The 24,372-nt window shown below is 38.6% G+C and overlaps 1 protein-coding gene across 1 annotated transcript in view; it reads left to right on the plus strand.

The window, feature by feature from the left end:
• Positions 1-24,372, plus strand: part of IGF1R (insulin like growth factor 1 receptor) — a 300,530-nt gene that overhangs the window by 170,206 nt on the left and 105,952 nt on the right. The gene's annotated exons all lie outside the window — the stretch shown is intronic.

A 24,372-nucleotide genomic window follows, 5' to 3' on the forward strand; every position in this document is an offset into this window, starting at 1 on the left:
TGTTGCGTGTTCTATAGCCTCTGGAAAGCTCCACTGTACACTCAAACAGTGAGAATGAAGAAAGCCAATAATATCTTAGTAATGTTATGAAAATACTTTTATCCAATAGCCCCCTCCAGAAGGGTCTCAGGACCTTCAGGGGTCTCTGACCACACTTTGGCAGTCACTCACCTAAGGATACAGATATCTGATTTTTATGTGGTTTAGAGTGTAGCTGATATTCACTACTACTTGCTCTTCACAGATAATGAGTTCTATACCCCAAATTGATATTTCAAAGTTTGAACCTCTTTAACTGGGGAATTGCTGAAGTCTCTTTCATATTTGTGCAATTCTGGCTTTTTTCTCTGGCCTAATGGAGTCTCAGGAGACATATACACAGGCACTTTCATGTAACTGAAATATATCCTGAGTAGCAGAACATTCACGACTATAAGGAAAAACTTTATTTAAATGAAACTGATTTACCTGGCTGGTGATAGTCATCCTTTCTAAGCAACACAATTAAAATAATTATTTTTACAGGAAATATTTCGAAAGTATATTCACATTACTTTCATTAAAGAGAATATAATAGCATAATATAACTTTTCTCAATAGTCAAGGTCATAACTAAAAATGACTTCATCATATCATGAGTCAGTGAAGTGACTCTCCCAGATGAGGTGGGAGGTGTTTTTCACCTATAGTAATTGAGTTTCCTTTTAAAGGTGAATGACACATTCACTGACTCTTGATATCATACATTACTTTGGTATAAAGTTACTTTAAATGCCTACAACCTTAAAAGTAGACATAAGCTTCTTATGCTGACAGTTAATTTTTACAACTATAAATCAAATAAATTTACACATGAAGTGTGTATTAATTTAGTGGGACGGGTAATGTTTTGCTGAAATTAAATCATCACTTAAATGTGAATAAACTACCGACCTTAAAGGCAAGACTATGTTTGAGCATGGGATGCCTCTCTTTGACATTTCAATTGACTTTTCTCTTTAAATATTACAGAGCCTCAGTTCATGCTGAGGGCAACAACATAATCTGGTCTTCATATGGTATGTAAGCACATGCTTGTATATTAAATGCACTTTTTTCTTCTTTTTGGTGTACAACAGCTAAGGTGATGCAGCTTATTTCCAATGCGTTTTTTTATGCAAATGATGATGTGAAAATCACTTGGCAGCACTAAAATTTTAAGGTTAAGTAAATGAACTTGAAAGTGCATAAGTAGGTGGGTAGATGGATAATAGATAATAACTTGAAATGAAAACAAAACATAAAAATTATTAACTCTCAAGAGTGTGCAGAACAGCTTTTGGTGTGAGAAACACTGCACTGTGCTAACTGGTCTGTGAGTGTCAGCTTTTCAGTTCCTATGGTGGCTCCTTAGAGTTGTCTTTTGGCATCTCTCGTGTTGTCTGTTGTTTATATTGCTTCCATCATCACTGTTTCTAGCCCTACTCCCTAGAACTGGCTGCTTTTATGCTTCTAAACTACTTTGGGGTTGGAACTTAAATATCTAACCTTCCTAAAAGTCGATTGTAACATAAGTACCATGCTCATGCAAAGTGTTAGTAATAGAGGGAGAATATGGGAAGGCTGTATTTTCTACATTATTTTTCTGCAAACCTACAAATTCTCTGATAAAAGATTAAGAGTACATACAAGGTAATATTAAATAGACTGTGAATGTAGATGAGTAAGACAGAATCATGAATACATAGTCACTGTGGCCCCCTTCTTTGCTGGAGTTTGGATTTCTTAAGCTTCTTATGCTTGCAGTCATTTTGTAAGCATGTAGAGGGGGAAATGGTGGTTTGCCACCTAGTCAGAATCTGGGTAGGGGAGGTGTTACGTGTGCATAATACCCAAAAATGCATCAGATATGTTTTACATCCAATATGACTTCTGCAGATGATGAAACCAAGGCAGAGAAATGAGATGTAATTCTCTGAAGTTGGTTATTGGTGGAGGTGGGACTGATTTATTTGTGAAAATCAGTCTCAATTCACTATGTTGTTCCTGGGATAAGCAAATTTCCTTGATTTGATATTTGCAGGGAACTTCAAGTATAGGATCCTTGGGGCTAAGGAGCCAAGATTTGAAGTATCAGAGGATGGAAGGGAATTAGTTGCTGGCCCAAAACATGGTGGAATGCACACACAGACACACACAAACTTGTGCCTATATCCATGGTGGCCTCTAAATTCCAACTTTAGGTAGGCTTGCTCCCTTTCCCTCCAAAAGTGGTTACGTCCTCAGAGGGATTATGAAGTGTTACAAATATTTGTTGACTACATTGCAAATAGAAAGTACCCTATAAATAATAAATAATTGATTGGCAAGTCTGGTCAGAGCCAATCACTGCAATTACAAGAAAAGAGATTTAGGCCTTCTGAAGGTGGAATTTTCCTTTGTCTCTGCAGAGACATTGTAGATCATACATGCCACCCTCAAATAGCTATCTTATGAGTGCTCCACCAAGAAAGGAATCCTGTGAGAGAGAACCTCCTGGAGACACTGCCTTCCTGCAGATGTGTACAAAGGACAGTTATCTTGTCCTGCTCAGGCCTGTCCCTGCCCTCCTAGGGTGTGTGCAAGCATCTTGATTTCATTTCTAGCAGGGAGCAAGTAAGTACAAGATTGGGGTAATGTTTTCAGTCTTGAGGTGGCTGTGTATGTTTGCTTGATGTCACTACATTTCCTACAAGATGATAAAGTTCTAGAGTGATAGAAGTTCCTATTATATAAGATCCCAATGAGAATGAGTTCATATGACTTAGGACTTAAAATGGGCTTTGGCCCATTGGCCTGTGGAAGCTGGTATAATTTCTTGCCACTGATCCACTGGGTTTCTAATTGGTTTGGGTTTACGAAGTCTGGTTTTTGTTGTTGTTGTTTGTTTTGAACATATTATCCTATAAGAAAGCTCTTTCCTCTGAGCAGATCATTAAGAGTTAATAATGTTGGACTAGGATGCTTGAACTCTCTCTACATTTTATGACTTGTGTGATAATTTAATATATGGAAAAGGGAAACAAGATTAAACTGTCTTCCAAGTCAGGCAAAAACTCCAACTTCCAGTGGTTACATTGTTAATATAAAAATAGCGAGTTAAATGAAATAAATTAAGACTAATTATTTTTGGGAAAAAGCGAGGTATTAGTATTTGACTTAATTAGAAATGTTCTCTTGGGACTTGGAAGTGTGCATGAGTGAAATTAGGCCCCAGCTTAGTATTGCCTGTGGTTTCCATTTTATAGTTTTTGAACTTTAAAACAAACTTTGAGGATTTTTAAGTCAATCAGTTTTAACTCACTAAAGGCTTGGCAGCAACCTTTCGCTTCTCCAACTATTCCCTCACTGTCCTGTGAAGAAAGTAATACACCACTGCCTTATTGATTGAAATCTTTATTTCATCAGTTCTCCCAATATAAAAAGGCAAACAAAAAATGTTTGACACTTCATGACTGTCGGAGACATGCTTCTTCCTGTCTCTTTATCTTCTGAACTGAGTTGGCAGAGTGAGGTCCTGAGTTCCTTGAAAAGGGGGAAGCTGAAAGCAAACAAAGTTGAATAATAAAGTGATGTCACTCTGAACCAATTGGAACAGTTGGTATCACATGTCTGGCCGCTAATTCACAAGCCCACAAAACAAGAGTAAAATGGCTTAAGCTGCCCCCCTTCCCCCAGCTATCCCCAGTCAGCAGCCGACTGGTAGAGAACAGATGCAGAAAGCTTGTTAGTGCATGGAGGATGCGTCTTACCACATTAGTAGGTTTTTGCAGAGCATTGAGACTAATTCAAAGCTTATTTTCTCTTTTTTGCCTTACTAATATGGCAAAAAAAACAAAACAAAACATTTCTTGTTGAGTGAGAAATGGGTATATGCTTGGGTTTGATTCCAGTGAGGATATGAGCCAGCACGGTACTGGTCTGTGAGCTGGATGGCACCTTTCTAAGGGACACAGACCCATGATTTTAAGCTGTTTACTGAATTTAATAACAATAACTTCTTGGTGTCATTATCACAAGGGTTTCTATATGAGGTCTGCACATATTGTTTTTGTGATCCAATAGTTAAACTCTCCCAGAAGATGCTTCTCACTCTGGCCACACTAGTTAAAAAAAATAAAACAACCACCGCAAAAAACAAAAACAAACACACAAAATCTTGGGTAATTACTACTTTCAGACATATTCTGAGAGAGGGAGAGAGACTCTAGCCATCTCCAAACCAAGCAGCATTAACTGGGGATTTTGAATGATCCCTTATCACTCATCCTTTTCTAATAGTTTGACTTAAGCAAAACGAAAATGAAAATAGTTTTTCTCATTAAAAGATTTGTGTGGCACAGCCAGCATTCAGAACCAGTGAAGGTAACATAAGTATAGCATAGTGTTTCTTGGGGTTGGTGGGTTGACTCTAGCCCATGCTGTAGTTATAGTGGAAAGTGTTGTTTGTTAGCACTGCTGCTTCTCAGTTGAAAGAGAGCAAATGCATGTGCCTGCCTGCATACACACCGCGTTTCTCTTCTCATTTCCCCATCAGTATCAGTAGGTCATCATAACTGGGCAGGACTTGGAAGAAATTTTCCTACCTGTCCGTCTCCATTTTCTGAAAATGCTACTCATGTTTTCCTTTGCTCTTTCAGTCCAGATATGTCTACCCTAATTCAGTTCTTTCATCTTAACCTGCTTACTTTCATCTCACCCCCCTCATCCCCATCTATCCTGTAAATTACTGCCAGATTGTTGTACATAAAGTGCTGTGTTGGTTAAGATACTCACCTGGTTAGAATAATTCATAATGGCTCCATATTATCCATGACGTGAAGTCCGAACAGATATAGTAACTTTCCCTCCCACACCCTAATCCCTGGATTATCTTTTGCTGCCTCTCAGAGCCATGGGCCACTAAACTGGTTTTCTTAAGGTTTGCTAAAATTCTCTGTAGTTGTGTCCCGCCCCAGTACCTTTAACTCATGCTTTCTCCCACTTGATTAGAATTAATTCTTGCATTGCAGATCAATCCTTTTCCCTTCTCTTTCCTCAAAGAGCACTTGATCATCTCTCCTTGGCTAAGGTCTAATTTTTCTAAGCCCTGTATTGCAGTTGCAGTCTGCAGTCACTCCCCCAAAGCTTGGTCATATATATATATATATATATATATATATATATATATATATATACTGTGCCATTTTGTTCTTTAACCTTATAAATGTAGCGTTGCTTGGAACACATCGTGGTGGTGCCACGCACTGGTCGACTCAACTGGTTTGGAAATCTAGCAGATCCTTTAGTATTTATTTACCAGCTGTGTGCTCTTTTTTGACTGCCAGTATCAGTTGTCACATCTTTCAAATGGAACGATAATCACTGCCTTTTAGAACTGTTGTGGAAATGAAATGGCATAGTTTTATGTATTTAGAAAGCTGCTGGCTCCAGTAAAGCAGCTATCCTGATAGTGGTGATAGCCTTCTTTAAAGTCACAGAGCTCCTAGAGTCCCTACCCCAAGTCTGCACACCTGAATACTGCAAGAGTTCAGTCAGTATCTGTTGTGTGTGATGTTTGTGCGCAAACGCTAAAATAACTAAAATATTTTTAAACCCAGCAAATTGCAACAGTACTATCAGGAGTTAGGTATAGGGATTTAACTTGCTGAATGAAGAAAACAGAAAGAATAGGTGAGCTCATTGTTGTGAGTGCACTCACTGTCCATGTTGCAACTTAAATTAAAGATTTTTAGAAAGCAATGTAAAAATGATTTACTGTTCTATAACTGGTTTTGTGAAAGCAAAATGATATTTATGTCAGCTGCAGTGAAAGATGCAACTACTGTAATTTATCGTTGAAGGGTATCTTCAAAGTGTATATAATGACTAAAAGGTAAGTGTGTTAAATATTCTAGAGGAAGATGTATTGAAATTATAAATCTGTAAGACTTCCCTTGGAATTTGTTTTCCTTTTCCTCTGCCAGGTGTATGAAGATTTTAAGTTCTTAGGCTTTCAGTGGGAGGAAGAGTTAAGGTTCCGTATAGTACATTTATATTTCTTTTAAATTTTCTATTGTTTATCAATGACATACATAAATGTTTTAGGGAAATGTTTACTATAACATTACTCTCTTTAGCTCTATACAGTTGTCTGGCAACCAGACTGATAAAGAGAGAAGGAAGTACTGTATTCTGCTGATGACAAGTATATCTCAGAAGTGCCACGGCACCTCAATAGGCAAAGAAGTATGGAGAGTTGCTCCTAGAACGGATTGTTCTCTGTGATGTGTGAAAATCTGTGGGTTTATAATCTGCCTGGCCATACGGCTGTATAGGATCACATTTTCCTACCACCTAAGCACTCTCCTTAGAAGAAAGAACAAGAAGACAGTTTATTTTCAAATGTAACTGCTAGGATACTAAGATTTAAAGATGAGTACCTAGGATAAACCATTTTCTATTGTAGAAGCTGGTGGGCTAAACATTTTCAGCCTAACCTGTAACCTTTCCCCTCTCCCCCCCCCCCAAAAAAAAAACCAACAGAAAGAAATAGCCAATAATATGCCAGTGAAATGTCGGCGTTCTCATACCTATGTTTAGGGATTTCAGAGAGAATGATCTCAAAAATACAGAATACATTGACATGGGCATTTCACAGCCACCTTTAGAACCTGGTAACTGCTGTTAACATAGGATTTGAATGTTACCTCAAGATACAATACAATGAGGCTTCCTTAATCCAGTGATGTTTAATGGACTTTATTGCATTCTAGTGATGTTTAATGGACCAAATAGGAAGTAGTGATGGGAAAAGAGCCAGTGCTAGATTTTATTCTGATGCTTGTACCAGCATTCTAGGAAACTGGTGGGCTTGGTGAACCAAGGACCTTGTAGATGGTGTGGGCTGGTTTAAAAGGTTATTTACTTCTTTATTCCTTTCAAAAATGGCTTTTTAAACCAACACTCCCTTATCTGATTAAACGTGGTCATTTGCACCGCTAGTAACAATGAGAAGGAAGAAAATTCTTATGGTAGTATTCTACAGTGGATAATAATTTTGAAAAGAAATGGTTTTCTACACTCCCATCCTACCTGCTGAAAGCTGATTGATCAGTCAGATATGGAATTTTCACTTTTGGTAGTAAGCCTCCAAATTTTTGGGGTGGCATATAATCTGAGAAAAAATGCAACAGGAAGACAACTCAGCTTAATGTGTGTGGCATTTCACCACCTGGTCCAGTGTGCCCGTTAAAGTGGGCTCTCCACAGTGGTTTTGCATGAAAAGGGCTCACCAGATTTTACTCTACTGACTTTGAAAGGAGTTGATTCTAATGTTCTTCCCAGCACACTATATGCTTCAGCTAAACTTTTCACAATCAGATCATTGCCTTCAGTAAGGAGAGTTGGAAACTTTTCTTCTGTTCGTGGGTTGGCTCCAGCCAGAAATTTTTAAAAGCCTGGAGAACCCTCCTGCCCAGCTCGGTGAAGCACACAGCCTCCATGGCTGACTACTGGGTGATTTGGCCACTGACTGCAAAGGGAGGCAAGTAAAACAACTCATTTGTGGATCTGTCTGCTGGTACTTCTGACTAGTTGGCTTCAAATGAGGAGATGGAGTGGCCTCTGGAAACCCTGGGGAGAAAAAGTGTGGTTGACATATTTTGAAAGAGCACACACATTTTCAGAAACCCCTTTAATCAAATTCCCATTGATTTTCAATGCCAGTTCATTGGCCATGTGCTCTCTGTGCCCAGCTTCTTTGCCAAGTAATTAATGATCTGTGAAGAAACACTTGCAAGCATGAATAGGGCCTACTGTTTAAAGTGACCCTGAAGTGAATATTTTTCTGATACATATTTATCCTAATGTATTTGCTTTTCATGTTTTTCTCCCATTTTGGAGTGTTTTGATTGTTTTTTAACCTAGGGAATTCCTAATGTGTGCTATTTAGTAGTACGTTTGTTCGTCTTACTATCCCAGTGCTTTATGAAGTTGACCAATTCAAGTTAAATGCCATATAATCCTTTATGTGAACTTGATGATATTTGAACTACTTGAGAACAACTACTTTCAAAGCCCTCGGAAGCACTTACTTAGCATTGTTGGGCTAATTGCACATTATTCTTATTCATTAAAACAAATCCCTGAGGGCTTCTAAGGATACTGCTTCTTGTTATTGTAAGTCCTTCTTGTTATTATAAGTCCTTACAAGTAAAAAAAAAAAAAAAAAAAACTTTATTAATTTTAAAATAATTCAAATTCAGACTCTTATTCAAACAAGTCATTTAACCAACATGCCCAGCTTAAAGAGCTTTTTACCACATTTATGCATTATATGTTTAGTGAGAGGGAAATATTTTCCCTAGATTCACTTAGGATGACTGTGATCAGTTCTGATGCCTTTTTACAAAAATGTTTTTATTGTAAAATATAACTTATATACAAAGAAAAGAAAGAAAAAGCAATAATTTTCAAAGTACACTTCAACAAGTAATTACAGAACAAATTTCAGAGTTTATTGTGAGTTACCATTCCACTATTACAGAATTTTCCTTCTAGCTGCTCCAAAACATTGGAGGCCAGAAGAAATATAAATATAGTGATTCAGCACTCATACTTATTTATTAAATTGTATTTTCTCTGTTATGTCACCTTCTCCTTTGATCCTTCTCCCAGGGATCCTTAGACAATGCCTGTTCTGACTTTTTCATGTTGAGAAGGAGTGTTGAAGCTAAAGGATAGGGGGATGTAATTAATTGATAATCTTGAAGAGGCTGGTCCCTCTGGATTTCAGGATTTATCTGATGCCCTTTTTCCTGACTCTTTTCCTGGTATCAGTATTCAAAGTAATGTGATGTTAAATAACAGAAGTACTGATTTGATCATAGATTTTCCCACAACAATAGCTGCTATAACCTTCAAATAATAACTTGAGTTTCTGTTCTCTTTGTTCAGGTATTTTGCAAATCTGCAATTAGGATATTCGGAGGTTACAGTTGATGAAAAGGAGTCTACTTTTAAGAGCATGGTTGCAAGCTAAAATTGAACTTCAGAGTGTGGGTCTACAGAGATGTCATGGCTGCTTTGCTGCGTTTTGTGTGATATTTTCTAATATTTCTATTTAGCACTCATGATACTCTAAATAGAAGCAAACATTGTAGTTGTTGGATCCTGGGAGAGGCAAGACACGAGGACTCCTGTTGTTTGGGGACAGTCTGTGACTCTAAATCTTTTTTTATTTAGTAATTATGACCTTGAAAAACGGGCAATTCTAATATTGACATTAGTCAACTTGAAACATTAACTCATAAATGCCAGGGACCAATTTCAGATGGACCAGAACTGACCACTGCTGTGATGCTTTGAGCACAATGTTTGGTGAAATTGGATGTTCTCATTTTTCTATGTGCCTTTTTTTTCCCCATTGGAAATAATTATTTATGAAAATAAATGAATGTAAAAAAGCAAAGTATAACTGAATTTAAGGGGCAGTTCCAGTACTTATAGCTAATTGCTTATCAAATGTCCACCATAAATTGGTCCAATACTGTTTTCTAAAGTGGAGAGTACAGGGCTGGCTAGCCAGCCCTTTGAAGCTTTGTGTGCTTATGTTCACCATTTTCTGGCCTGGAATACCCTCTCCCCTCCCTTCCACAAAACTGGACAACCCTTCAGTTCCAGCCTCACTCCTTTAGGAATTTTTTATGTCCATCTGCCTTCTCCTCCAAGTTTTCTGGAGTGGTGTTACTGACCCCTTTGCCAAATCCCTCCTTCTTTCTGCTCTTTGTTGTCAGCAGGTGACAGTGGGGCAAGTCTTCTCTGAGAACCAATCTCTTTCTGGCATTAGCCATTGCAAACACAGAGATGGATTCTGTCTGGACCTGTTCTTCTGCTGAATTTTTGCCCCATGTCTCCATTGACCACCAGATACATGCTTTGGAAAAGCCTCCAATCATCTCAAAAACAGCATGTGGAAAACCCAGTTTATGGGTTCTTCATAGCTGGTGCATTTTCTGGACTTCACAATTGATGTACTCACTCACTTAAGTCCAAAGCTTGTCTTTAGTTACCAAATTCTAACAATTCTTTTTTTTCCCCTCTATTTGTTCTACCTCCATCCTACCACAGAATTTCTCTAGATTCCTAAATGAATTTCCCTAGATTTCTAAGTGAATTTCCTCCATCCAGTTCCCTCCCAGCTACCTCCTCACTGGGCCAGCTCACCACCCTTGAGATGAGCCCTGCTCAGGAATCAGTGGAGCGCTCTGTCACCAGTGTTAGAACCTCCTTTCTAGCTTATGTCAAAACTTCTTCCCCTTGCACTGGCATATGTGGGAAATAGTCTTCCCTTCTTTTCCATGTGTCTAAGTCATTTTCTTTAGAATTTAGGGAATTCTTTCTTTCAACTCCTGGAACTCACAATGCTTTTCTTTTCTGGCACTCTACTTTGATTTAATTTTATCTTTATTCACAGGTTCTGTGTATCCAAGGAGATTGTAACCTCCTAGAGGGCCAGAATTACATTGTGAAACACTGGTGGGTGGACAGGGGTCTTTACTTACTCCTGTAGTCCTAGCTGCTGTCATGGGTACAGGGATCGCATGTATCATTCCCTGGCACAGCACCTGGCACAGGCCCCAAGCCACTCTGGGAGCTCATTGTATATTTAAATGAATGCCTGACTTAGGGAGAGAGGCCAGGGAGCAGGGAGAAGAGTTTGTAAAACTTTACATTTTTAGGTTAACTAAATCTCCTTGCAAGTTGAATTTTGAAGCCACAGCCTGGACCATTTTATTCCTACTCAGAGACCCTGAAAGATTAAGGATAATCCTTTTACAGATGTATGTTGACACATCTCTGGGAGTATGAATTAATTACCTAAATCTTGATTGCCTTTCTTAAGAGCATAGTTTTCACGAGAAAAGCAAATTTAAGTTAGGTGGGATGCCTAATGAAGCATTAGGCACCTTTCTGTTCTCTCTATGAAGACACAGTTAATTACCTTATGCTAAATTGAAAATATAGGAATCTGCTTCTTAAACTATGTTTAACTTGCTGTGTTTACAAAAAAATTGTTAGGATGTAAGCTGTGGTTTATGGAATTTCTGGCATATTTACGGGGTCCCTGTGGCTCACAGGTGTGAGAAACCTATTTCTTCTTGCAAATGGTACCACTGTCAGTTCATTTGCTTCAGATCCTAAACCATCTGTGGTAATAATAATTGCTTTCATTTGCAGCCTTGCCTGGGAAGCTGAACTAGTGCTGCAGGTTTTGGTTGGGCCTCTTCTTGTCCATTACTGGGAGAAGATGATGGGGGCTGTGTCACAGGCCTTCCCTCTCATTTAAAACTGTCAAAGAAAAACCAACCTCAATCACTGGGTTGAGGCTATTTGCTAGTACTCTCTCCTGAAACTCAGTAGAATGACAGGATAAAGTGGACCTAGAAGGGAGAAACCATTCTTGTTTCAGCTCTATTCCAGACTTCCAGGAATGCCCATGTATGTACACACTTGATTTCTCTTACTTCACTTTCCTCATCTGTCAGAGAGTTTAGAGCAAATAATCCCTATGCTCCTCTCTGGAAAACTGAATAATTACCACTTATGGAGTTACTTGGTTTTGCCATGCTCTCTGTTCTAGATTTATTTTTTATTTTTTTGCCTATGTTATCTCTAAGAGCCCTATAAGATACTGTAACTATATCTTCAGTGAGAGGGAAAATGACGGTTCTTAGGATAGCATTGAATTGACTGGTTGATTGATCCAAGTGATTGATCTAAACAGCCTGATTTGGCTCAGTTTCTGAACGAGTTTGCAGGTAGACAACTTTCTAATATATGCTCCATGTAAGCAGCTGGAGTGCAGAATTCATATCAGCTCTTTTTTGGAAATAATTGATTCTTAGTGGAGATATTTTCAGAATTTCGTATGAATGACTTGACAGTGGTTCAGGTTTTGAAGAGCCCATTGATAGTTGTAGTCTAAAATTTTGCAAAAATGATGCAAGGTTTTTTGGAAGGGGTAAAAGTAGGGAAGGGGGTGTTATCAGTTCCAAAAACATCTTTAGGGTAATTATGAGCTGTTAGGAAATGTCATATGATAGTAACACAGATACCCAAGCTTATAGTGTCACATAAATCATTAATCATGCATGCTTTTGACAGGGAGATTATTTTCCAGGTTTTAAAAAAGGAAAATCTTAAAAGACTTAAGCATTTTTTGGTTTGCTTTATTATTATTATTATTATTATTAAAAAGCTATTTGGAGCCAGTAACCCAACCTGTTTTTCATAAACGTGCTAGCTAGAAGTAGAGCTGCCAAAAAAATTTTCATGCTTACACAGTTGGGGTCCTCAAATGAACTTATGTGCTAGATCACGATAATTCTAGTAATTGCTTGAATTATCCTTGTTGAGTAATACTAAGGACCCTGATACATGGGTTTGATTTATATGGCCAAATGTCTGCTGGGTTTATGAGGACACCTAGATGTCATCTACTAATTAAAACCCTCTCTTACCCTTACCACCCTTCTCCACCTCCCAGACCCCCCAAGCAATGAATCCCTTTTATCTCCTTAGAATGTAACAGTTTGTGTTATAGTTACATGTTTACAGCTCAGTCTTTGGCCAGGTGGTTGCTTTTTTTTTTTTTTTTTTAAACAGAGCCTGACTCTTATTTAACTTTGTATCCCCAGAGTAACTGTAGGGCCTGGCACACAGTAGGGCCTTAGCAAATGTTTATGGTAGAAACAACAGGAAGAAGCGGTTCCTCTGGTAGCAACAGTTGTCCAAAATGCTCTTAAGGAAATGGAGGCCATTAAACAATCCAGCTTCAGCAATATAGTTTGTGCTTTTACTATGTGAGTTATCTCATTAGATGATCAGATTCTGGGGAAAACCCTTGCCTTCACACCTATTCTGTATCACTCCATGCCTCCTTCACCACTTAGCGCTACCAGAATTGACACATGGATTCAGTGGCAATAGAGCTCCAGTCCCAATGGAACAAAAACAAGCTGCAAAGACACTAGCCTCTGAAGGTTACCAGAAATATCTGGGAGCAATGCACTTACTGTTAGATGGGGATCTCTGAGCAACCTTCCCTTAGTAGACAGCTGCTAAGCATGCGACAGCTGAAAGAGCATCGCTAGGTGAGCCAGTCGAAGCAGTCCTAGGTAGTTTAGTTGGCTCAAGCATTGGGGAACTTTGGGCTTGGAGAAGGGTGGTAAAGGCACAGAAAGGTTTTAATTAGGAAATGGCACTTAGGGAGCCCTCAAACTAGTAGACATAAACCGAGCCATATAAATCAAACCCTTGCTTTCAGCATAGGTACTCTTATTTGCGCTTAGACTGTGGGCACGTGATTTTTAATTTAGTGATACAGAATAGGTGTGAAGGCAACGGTTTTCACCAGAATCTGATCATCACTGTTTTGATAGGGGATTTGGGGTAGGGATATGGGGAGGGAAGGAGCATACAAATATGTCTGCCTGTGTTCTTGTAAGAGGGAGAGTGCTGAGCTGAACTTTGGAGTGTGATCCTTTGTCAGAAGTACTTCAGCCTTTTTCCAGTGTCTGGGGCAAGAAGAAACACAACACAACACAATACAATAGACACATACAGGAGTGGAAGGCTCTGCTGAGATAGACTTTGAGTAGGAAATGCCTAATACAACTGTTGCTCTTATGTGTAGGTAACAGGTAGGAAGGAATTATAGCTGAGACTACCTATCAGTAACTGATAGGTAGTTACTTAGCTTTTTTTTTTTTTTTTGTATAGTATAACATATATACAAAGCAAAGAAAGAAAAAAGCAGTAGTTTTCAAAGCACTCTTTAACAAGTAGTTACAGGACAGATCCCAGAGTTTGTCATGGGCTACCATACTCACAGATTTTTCCTTCTAACTGTTCCAGAATACAGGAGGCTAGAAGGAGTGAATATTTTTTTTATCATCACAATCGCCTTTTTTCTTCTTTTTTTGTGAAAAATAACATATATACAAAAAAACAATAAATTTCAAAGCACTGCACAACAATTAGTTGTAGAACAGATTTCAGAGTTTGGTACGGATTACAATTCCACAGTTTTAGGTTTTTACTTCTAGCTGCTCTAAAAGATACTGGAGACTAAAAGAAATATCAGTTTAATGATTTAGCAGTCATATTCATTTGTTAAACCCTATCTTCTCTGTGTAATTCCACCATCAATTTTGGTCTTTCCATCCCACTCTTTAGGGGTATTTGGGCTATGGCCATTTTAACTTTTTCATGTTGGAAGGGCTGTCAACAGTATGTCATAGGGAGATGGAACTAGCCGGTGTTCTGGAGAGGTGGGGCCTCTAGGTTTCAGGACTTATCTAGTCCAGGGATCCATCTGGAGGTTGTAGGTTTCTGGAAAGTTACCCTAGTGCATGGACCCTTTGTAGAATCTTATATATTGCCTTAGGTGTTCTTTAGTATTGGCTGGAATGGTTTTGGTTGGGGGTTGGCAAGTTATGTACCTATTTGTAACTCTTAATCAACCTATTAACAAAAGTTAATTAAAAAATTAAAAGTAACATCTTTTTTCCCATTCTTACCCTTTCAAAGAAAGTTATTGGGGCTGGGCATGGCAAGATGGAGGATTGTGGCTTTAAAGTGGATGTTTCTCAGCAGTGGGTAGACTTCCATAGTTTTATTAAACTATGTTTGGTTTGCCACAAGCATTGACCTAGACAAGCAAGATGAACACTCTTCTGTTTAGGAGAATTGCATTTTAGACACAGCAAGTCAAAGAGTAGGAAAACTCTTCCTTCTGGAAGCAGTGATTTTTAATTTAGTCTATAATGGAGTCACAAAGGACTGGTAGCTGGAGCCATCCTCGCTGCTTTAGATGTGATTGGAGTCACGGACCAACTCTGGTTGCAAAGGTAGCTCCAGACCCAACTTCTGTATAATGAAGCCTTTGCCGTGGAATCCACATCCATTCAGTAATTCACTGAAGGTTTGTTAGGATGGCATTTTCTACTAAGCCAAGTTCTGAATAAGGGGTATTTGTTTTGAACTCTAGCCAGATTGCTAAAGTATTGTGAAGGAAGAATTGCCCATAGAAGCGAAGGGGCATGGAAGGAGGTGTTGGGTGAGTAGAGTAAGACAGATGGTGAAGATGGTGTAAAGTATTTAGAATTTTAAATTGTTCAGTGATTCCTCTTCCTCAAAGTCAGTACAACTTTTTTTTTCACGTTCTTCCTTCGATGTCTATTCAATCTGAATTGCAACTGCTTATATCTGTGGTACCAAAGATTATAAAATGCACTGAGTGAGAAAAATCTGAAGAGTTAGAACCAAAATCAGCCAGGGCTAAACTGAACAGAACAGTCTCTCTCTCTCTCCCCTCTTTTTTTTTTTTTTTAAGGTGCATGGTCCTGGAATCTAACCCGGGTCTCCCACATGGCAGATCAGCATTCTACCACTGAACCATCTGTGCACCTCTTTTTTATTTCTTTTAAGCTTTTCTTTTAAAATAATTTTAGACTTACAAACAGGTTGGAAAAAAACAAACAGCACAGAGAGTTCCTGTCATGTCACCCAGCTTTCCCTAATGGTCATCTTCTATAACCATAGTACACTTATCAAAACCAAGAAATTAACACTGATACAACACTATTAACTGAAATTACAGACTTCATCAGGATTCACTAGTTTTTCCACAAATGTCCTTTTATAGTTTCCAGATCCGTGTGTTTATTTACTTTATCTTTCGAGTCTCCTCCAGACTGTAACAGTTGCTTCATCTTTCTTTGTCTTTCATGACCTTGATACTTTTTGTAGATTTCTGGTAAGTTATTTTGTAGAACATCCTTCAATTTGGGTTTCTCATCATCATACTGAGTTTACACATCTAGGGGAAGAAGACCTCAGAATTCCTCCTGGGTCCTTCTCACGTCTTGTTAGAGCTACCTGATGCTGATATGTCTTCTTATGGGGCCAGCTGTGAGCTATGTCTGCCATGTTTTTCCACTGTAAACTCACTACTCTCCTCATGTAACTCATATCTTGGGGGCCATCCTTTGTCTGTGCAAATATCCTGTTCCTCCTCAAACTTTCACTCACAAAGTATGGCACCCTTTGGTGACACATACCTGCAACAATTACTACTCTGGTGTTCTAACAGCGATTTTCTATTTCCTTCCACATTCATTAGTTGAAATTTTTCTAATTAATGAAAGAGCTGCCCCTTCTCTTGTGAATTGTCTCTTTCACCATGTTTTTCCCAGATATCCTTCTGGGTACCTGAGGACGGTTTATAAAAAATGAACAGCAATATCTACTGAGTCCCAAGCACACCTTCTTCTCCTGGTTTTGATACTCTACAGACTGCCTGGACCACAGTTGTAATTTGGATCCATTGGATTTGCCAGTGTTTTAGAGCATTTTCAAAATAGTCTTCATGACTTGAGTCTTTCTAACACTAATTTTATCCACTATTTCTTTACGAACAGACTTTATTTAGTTGAATGTTTAGATTTTCTAATGTTGGCCTTTTCGTTTTCTACCACTAGGGATGAAGGATATTATCCAGAACTTTTCTTTTTCATTGATTTGCATTTTGACCATCTCACTGTTTGTTAGCTTTGTTAGCACCTTCACCAGAGAGCCAGAAAGTGACTGAATGAAATGAAATATAACTTTTTGGAGTTGTATCAGAAGTGCTAGCTTAAAGAGTAGAAAGGGAAAAAGAAGACATTATTGGCTAAAAGGAATTTTTAAGCTCATCTGTAGATTTCAATGAACCATATTCTTTGGCCTTATATAGCACAGATAATCAAAAGCTGTCTGTCCTGCAAGAAGATGAGAGAGATAGGTTGCCATAAATTCTACCAGATGATGATAATGATACATTATTGATGCATAGCTACTAGAATTGTGGAGCAAGATAGAGTCCTCAGCTGGGGCTGATGGCTCAATCAATTATATTTGGAAAGATGACCATGAAAATGCCTTCCGCATCTTGCGTGTAAAGCAATGAAAGGACTCTAACATGGGACCCTGAAAATTCTCTGCCTCTTACTCCAGGTTTTGTAGCTAAAAATGTTATCTGGACTGTCAGGAGCCGAAACTGTTTGAGGACTGATTGGAGCATGAATATTTAGGGAATGGGGACAGTGACTTTCTTGAATGGTAAGCTTGCTGTTATTTAGAAGTTAGATGGCAGCTTATTGACAGCTCCAAGGTCAAAGGGCCTGGGCTAGGCTGACCTGATTATAATGTTACCCTTGCCTCACTAATCTCTATTTGTTCCTAGATTCCAGTGCACAGAGCATCCCTTTAGTGCCTTAGAAATGGGACAGTTTTAAAAAGCCTGTAGCTGGAAGGCTGTTGGCTAGAGCCCTGAGGGAGGTACTTGGGCTCCCTTGTGATTGCCTGAGGCTCTGGCCTCCTACCCCTCTTTTCTCTCTTGTGATCACTCAGCAGACCCCTAGAAAAATACAAGAATCAGCTCCTTAGTGTCGGTCAGAGATGGGGCTCTGCTTTTGCAAAGTATTTCAGTTGTCTCAGTCCCTACTCAACCCTCATCCTGCCAAGGGCAAGAGGATTGGAGGGCAGACTTGGGGCGGTGAGGCCCCAGGGCTTCACAAATGGTACTGTCAGCCAAGCTATAGCTTGTTCGCTATCCAAGAGGCTCTCCTCCCTGCTGCCAGTGAGCTTAAAGTTTGTTTATAACAATTTCTGACACTTATTCAGCACTTACTGTATGCCAAGTACTATTCTAAGCACATTACATATGCTAACTTAGTTTTCAGTAAACACAGTTATTATCCCCACTTTAGAGATGAGAAAATCAATGTGCAGAGAGGTTAAGTAACTTGCCAAAGGAATCACAATTAGTACATGGCAGACCCAGGATTTGAACCCAATCAATCTGGCTCCAGAGTTCATGCTTTTAGACCCTTCCTCTTATTAGAACCTCTCCCCATCCTACCGGCATCCGCTGTACCTGGCTGGATAGTTCATATGGCTGGAAATGGTTCAAACACAGCTCAGACTTCAGATTTTCTATTAGCTTTGGGTAAAGGCAGGAGAAGGAATATTTAGAAGGAGAAACAACCTTTCTTTGTCACAGAATTGTGTTCTCCTTCTAGATTTCATGGTAATAACAAACGGTACCCTGGGTGGTGGCAGTGGTAGTGGTAGATGAGATAACAACAGGCCTCAAATTCTGGCATATCTGCATTAATTACAGGTCTGAAAAATCCACTCTTCGTTTATGTGTTAATTAAACAGTACCCCCACCAGCCCTGTGGTGCTAGGTGCAACCCCCTGTGTATGTTTCTCAGTGTGGAGGGCTGCTCCCCTCCCTTGCGGTTTTCCCCACTCCTTCTGGCTGGGGCATTTGCCACATGGCGAAGTGGATGGATATCTTTGCACCAGTAGTCTCTGGATCTTCATTTCCTTTTGAAAGGAAAATCATTTGACCACTGCCATTTTGTCTGTAATCTTAAAAAAACTAATAGTATAATCCAGGCCTTTGACTTTATTATTTACTTTGCAGTTCCTCTCTCTCAGGTCCCGTCTGAAAACTCAGTTATTTCCTGAAGCTTTGGCCTGGCCCTCGTGATTAACATTTGCCTGCCCCCGCCCTCACCCCCATAGTTTTAATTACATGTGTCCATTCTTCCCTGCCCTTTCTGGACATCATGGCCAGCACAGTTGGGCCAGACAGACCATCAGGGAGCTCCCCCAGAACAGGGGGCATTTCAGCAGGATGTGTCGAAGGAATCCAGAGCACATGATGTGAGAGCCCTTTTTGATAAAAGATACTGTGAAACAATGTGTGCTGCCTAAAATGCTGCTTTCTGTGATAGCAAAATAATCTTTCTATAGTGTCCTGTTTCTTCTAGTGTCATCTAAACTAATGGGGAAAAAAGTAAGTAAATAGTAACCTTTAGAAAAAGAAGGTAGGAGAGAAAACGTAATGGAGGCCTTACTGAACCGGTGAGTTGTTTTTTAAACGTTGTGTGTGTGTGTGTGCATCCTGAAAAACAACCTTCTGGCACCAAAATGTATTACCTAGTGCATTCCTACAGGCTACCAGGAAAGCCATTTCCAAGTGGTTGATGAAAATTGGCATATTAGAGCCTGGCATATAGGAAGTGCTGATGCAACTCTGACCCCACTCCCCATTAATCATACTCTTCAGAGACTTTTCTAGTAGTCAGTTCAGCGTTGAATCAAACGTTACCGCTGTCCCCCTGGCTTTGCAGTTTCCCGTTACTGGCCCTATGTTTATCCTTGTAAACATTAGGGAGGAGTTTGAGTTGGCACATCCTGACTGGTCACTCTGCCTGTGTTTAGCAAATACTCGGGGTATGAAGCGCCTTCAAAAAGTGGAAACAAACAACTTGTGGGAGCATTTAGAATGTGATTTGTGAAGCAAGCTGCTTCTCCAAGAGTGGGAACGTATTTCTCTTTTCTGTCACTGGTCATCTGCTGCAAGGAGCAGGAGCTGTGGGCTCCTTCCCTTCCTTGGCATGCAGGGGCCTCTCCTTGGCGTGCTGGTACATTTAAAAATAAGCTCATCTGCTCCTTGAAGGGTTCTGGAGAAGGGTCTTCTCCACCAACATTCCGGCACGTTCCCTTCTACACTGTTGGCTTCCTAAGGAGAACTGCTGTCAACTTTTTTCTTCCTGGAAAGGGGTGACACCTTGCTGCTTCTTTCTAGACAAACTTCCTGCTACAACTCTTTAAGAAGCAGTTTTATGTGTGCTTTGTTTTGCATGGTTTTGTTTTTCCCTGTAGATAGGAGTAACAGACTAGCTAGAAAGTTCCCTCTTTCCTGGCAAGCTGACTGTCTGCCCCTTTTGTACAATCTAAGCTTAGAAATCTATGTTATATATGTTAATTTGTTTGTTTTTACTCTGTTATTAGAAGAGACTTCCTTATTAAAACTAACTTAACTCTGAGGGGGCTAAGATAAAAACAATCTATTGTCCGATGGAGGTTAAGGGCACACTTAACAGTGGTTGCATTGTGCTGCTGCAGTATGTTTGGGGGGCAGGGGGAATGTCTATTAAAAAACCAAACCAAACTAAAAAAACTTTCTTAAATGGGGACAGTGAAAGGTTTTGTTTACCTAGAGTCCTAAACATAAGGTACCTATTTTGCCTGAAGAATATTGAAATGCAGAATCGTAATTAGGAGAGGATGATGTGATTGATGTGTTAACAATCTGAGGATTTACTCTTACCTGTTTAGGACTGTCATGCAATTATTCTTCTGGAACCAAAGTCAGAACTGTCCGTTGAAGGAAAAAATAGTCCTCAGGAAACACTGTTTTTTGGCAAAGACAAATCCTTGTTCTGTAGGCCTGTCTGGGTATGTGTGTAATGTTTTTAAAAACAATTTGAAATGAACTCTTAGAAGGAAACACCATTTCAGAGTCACTTTTATGGAGGTGCAATAGGATTTGTGCAGGCATTCTACTGTAAACCTAAGATTTTTAAAGTTGAAATGGAGTTATAAATATATCTCATTCACTTTGATAGTATCTTTCTTAGTCTGGAGGTGAACATTTGTGGAAAATACATAATAACTCAATTGTCCTTTTTTTGTGTGTCTTGATGCTATAAACAAATGGATATAAAACATGGCAAATGGGTTTTAAAGTTTCCTTTTGGTTATGAGATTTCAAAATTCATTTTGAAGGTTGCAAGTTAAATGCCCTTCTTGGACCAGAAAGATGTATCTTTTATTAGCTCAAGTGCATGTGCATTCTTGTGTTGTTTTGTTTTGCTGAAAATGCTTTTACCATTCTTTTACCCTTTCATCTGCTATGTATGCCACATTTCCTGACCCGAACCTGCTATTTATTTTTGTTTCAAAAATTGTCTTCTGGGTTTGTTCTCTCTCTCTTTTTTTTGCAACTCTTATTGTTTCTGAAAATTAGAATATTGACAGTTCATTGATATTAGTGAACTTCCGACCTGTTGCAGCATTGTGTTGTCTTCTCCCCATAAGGTAAGATGGGGAGAAGGTAACACAATAAGATGCAGGATAAATTCACATCCAGTGAATTAATAGTTGTCTGCTAACCTACACTCAGGCATGCTGTACAGAGGACCTGATATGGCATGAAGCCCTGGAGATTTCAGAAGTAAATAGGATACAGCCCTTTTTCTTGTTTTTAATTATCTTGTTGGTTTAGAGTGTGTCCAATTCTCGGTTGCGTTGGAAAGGACATTTCACATATACACAGTAGATAAACAGTTTTAAATATTTTTAGAAGTCTTGCTTTTTAGCACTCACTCTCCCTGTGTAAGATAGAAAAGTATCTAGTTTTTCCTCATTTTTCATTTGACCATAGAATGCAATGTTTAAAGAAGAAAAGCATATCCATTTAAGGTTTCTTTTGCTCCCACCGAGCAAAAGAGAAGTAAGAAATTCACTGCTGGTTACAGGTCTTCTGGGCTTTCTTTATAGTGAGATTGCTTTTTTTTTTTTAATTTTGCAGTAAGTAATGATATATTAAATTAACAGTTGCTAGAGAAAAAAAAATGTAGGTATAGATATATTATTCTTGTCAGCAGTACATTTTCTTAATAGCAATGAAAAAATAACCTATTTCTACCAGCAGCTGAAACATACTAACATTGTTCTGAAGAAATTCCTATGAACTGCGTGCGCTGCTGCTTCCTTTTGTTTGTTTGTTTTCAGAGCAGATGGGCTTGTTTGCTTTTTGCTTAAACATTAATCAAAAATCAATTTATGGCTATGTAAGTGGCATTAGATAATTCTCATTCTGACTACAGTAAATAATATCTATTTGTTCATGTTAGATAAGTCTGGGTGGCAGTAAAATGTAAAAGAATTACATGAGATATGACAGATGGCTATGTGTTTTATAAATTAATGATTTTATATATGTGGGAGGAGGAGTAATTTAGTTTACTGACAAAAAGAAAAGCAAAGGAAATTCCAGAGAAAGAACAGGATATCACATCTAAATAAATTTGGAAGATGAAGAGAAAATGGTAATTTAGTTAAATCTTTATAACAAATCATCCCAATTTATATGTAAGGATAAGAACCATTAAAAAAGAATATTCTAAGTGCTGAACACAGTGAGATACTTCAAAGAAGCCTCTTCTGATGACCCCCTCCTACCAAAAAAAAGCATTTGGGAACTGGGCTGCAAGCATGTCATGTCATATAACAGAATATATTTTTTCCCTAATCTTATTTCAGACGTGTCTGTGTAAGCAAATTTGTTTGAGCTACTCATTTTTGTGCAGGTGTAACTGACATTTCCTTGAGATTTGAAAATTAAGTTTTGTTGAGTAACTATATATATTGTTGAGGGATTTTACAATAGTTACAATTGGAAATACCTAGAGAAAGGGAGAGATTATTGAAATTACCATAAATGCTCTCTTTTTTCATACATCTCTGTTAATTATAAGAAATCTGTTTTTAAATTAATCAACGAGAACTTTTATTTCTTCCCTAAGATTCATTTAGCCTTGAAAAGGCCAAAAGTTAATAAAGCTTCAAAATGCCAATCATTCCCTCTCTGTAGCATTGAAAATTTGCTTCAACTATAATTACAGTTGCATTGTTTAAACTATTAGTAATTCTACAGCCAAACCTCTGAGATAGCTGAGAAATGTAAAAGTAAAGCTCAAACACATCATCAGCCTTCACATACTAAACCCTGATCCACCAAAGGGTGGATGCAGTTGCCTGGATCTGAGAAGTGCCCCAAACTTTGCAAACTCTTTTGTATATGGTAAGTACTTGGGAATCTCAGATAAGGGAGAGGAATAATAAATGTGCTTCTATATATTTTATTCAGTGTGTCTTAACAGAGTTGAAATTCTGACTTCCCCTGTGAATAACTGTGCTTCTGAACTTATTTTTCCTTTACCCTCATTCAGGATTAACCTGGCATGATAACCTTTAGGGAGCTTTGTGTGTGTGCAGTTTGGAAATTGAGAGAGAGAGAGAGAGAGAGAGAGAGAGAGAGAGTGTGTGTGTCTGTCTGTCTGTCTTTCTCTCAAGGACTTGTAACCATTGCTGTCAGTTGAGATGAGCCTTGGAAGCACTTTATTCAGAATTGATTGGCAACTTTCTGTTCTAATCTTGTTGCTGATTCATCATTTGCTTCCCTCAGTTTTCCGAACACCTCCCATAGTGATCATGGTGGAGAAATTACAGTGAGTAGTGCTCCAAGTCTTGTTTGCCTGTAAGTGTTCCAAAGTTTTATTTTTAAAAGCTCTTTTAAGATAGTCTCTCCTCTCATAGTAGATACAGTGATTATTAAAGGTAGCCTGTTAATTACCTAAAATTTTGTACTATAAAATCGAATTGGCAGCCTTACAAAATAAAAGGTTAGAGGTGTGCGCTTGATTAAGACTCATCAGTTTTAACATCTTGGGTGGCCATGCCGTCTTGCTTTTTATTATGTGACTGCTGTCAATAGCTATTTTCATTTAACCTTTGTTGTTCTAAAAGAAATTTTAATAATTTTTCTAGGGCTTCTCTGATATTAGCTGAAGGAAAGAAATTTTCTTTAGCTATATACTTTTCTACCTACCATCTTCACTACATTACTATCAAAGTTTGCTCCTTCAAATGACTTGTAAAAAATGTAAATTATACCAATTACATAAGCCAGGCGTAAAATCAGACTAAAGCATGACGTTCCATTTGTATGTTGGGTTGTATGGCAGTTTTAACATACTCAATTTTCTCCTCAGAGAAATGATGTATCCTCAGAGAAACATCCTTTGTTTCTCTGCTGGCTGCATTGCTGATGAAATTATCACAAGTTTCATTGATGGTGACCACGGTGACAGCACAAGAGTGTGACTTGACTAAATTTGTTAATAATAAATGGGTTAAGAGAAAATCTAAGGGTAATCTAGTTAAATGTAACAGATCTTTACATTTGCACCTATAACTTAAACTACAGTGGCAGGTATTTAAGGGAGGGAAAAGTTAAGATTCTCTTCCCAGTAGTGCCAGGAACTAGCTGGGTGATTTCTGTCAGGTCTGTTGGTCTGTTTCTTTAGTGATACCAGAGTGGTGATACTAGAGTAGCTGTTCTGTCTGGTTCAGAGGTCTCTGAGTAGAACCTCCTGAGTGGAGAAGGGGCAGAACTTAATATGGACTCAGAGACCCAATTCAGTGAGAAGAGCAAGACTTCTCTTAGGCTGGCTTAAAAAAAAAGTTCAAAAGCTACTGGATAATTCCTTCCACCCAAGATTAATTTTAACAGTCGAATGAATCAGTGTTATCAAGGGATATTATGCAAACACCTTCTCGAAATATTTTTTAAAAAATGTGTGAATGCTCCCTTTTGGCTTGGCATAAATGAAGTACAGCCTTGAT

This window comes from Tamandua tetradactyla, chromosome 12, assembly GCF_023851605.1.
Source record: "Tamandua tetradactyla isolate mTamTet1 chromosome 12, mTamTet1.pri, whole genome shotgun sequence".
NCBI lineage: Eukaryota > Metazoa > Chordata > Mammalia > Pilosa > Myrmecophagidae > Tamandua > Tamandua tetradactyla.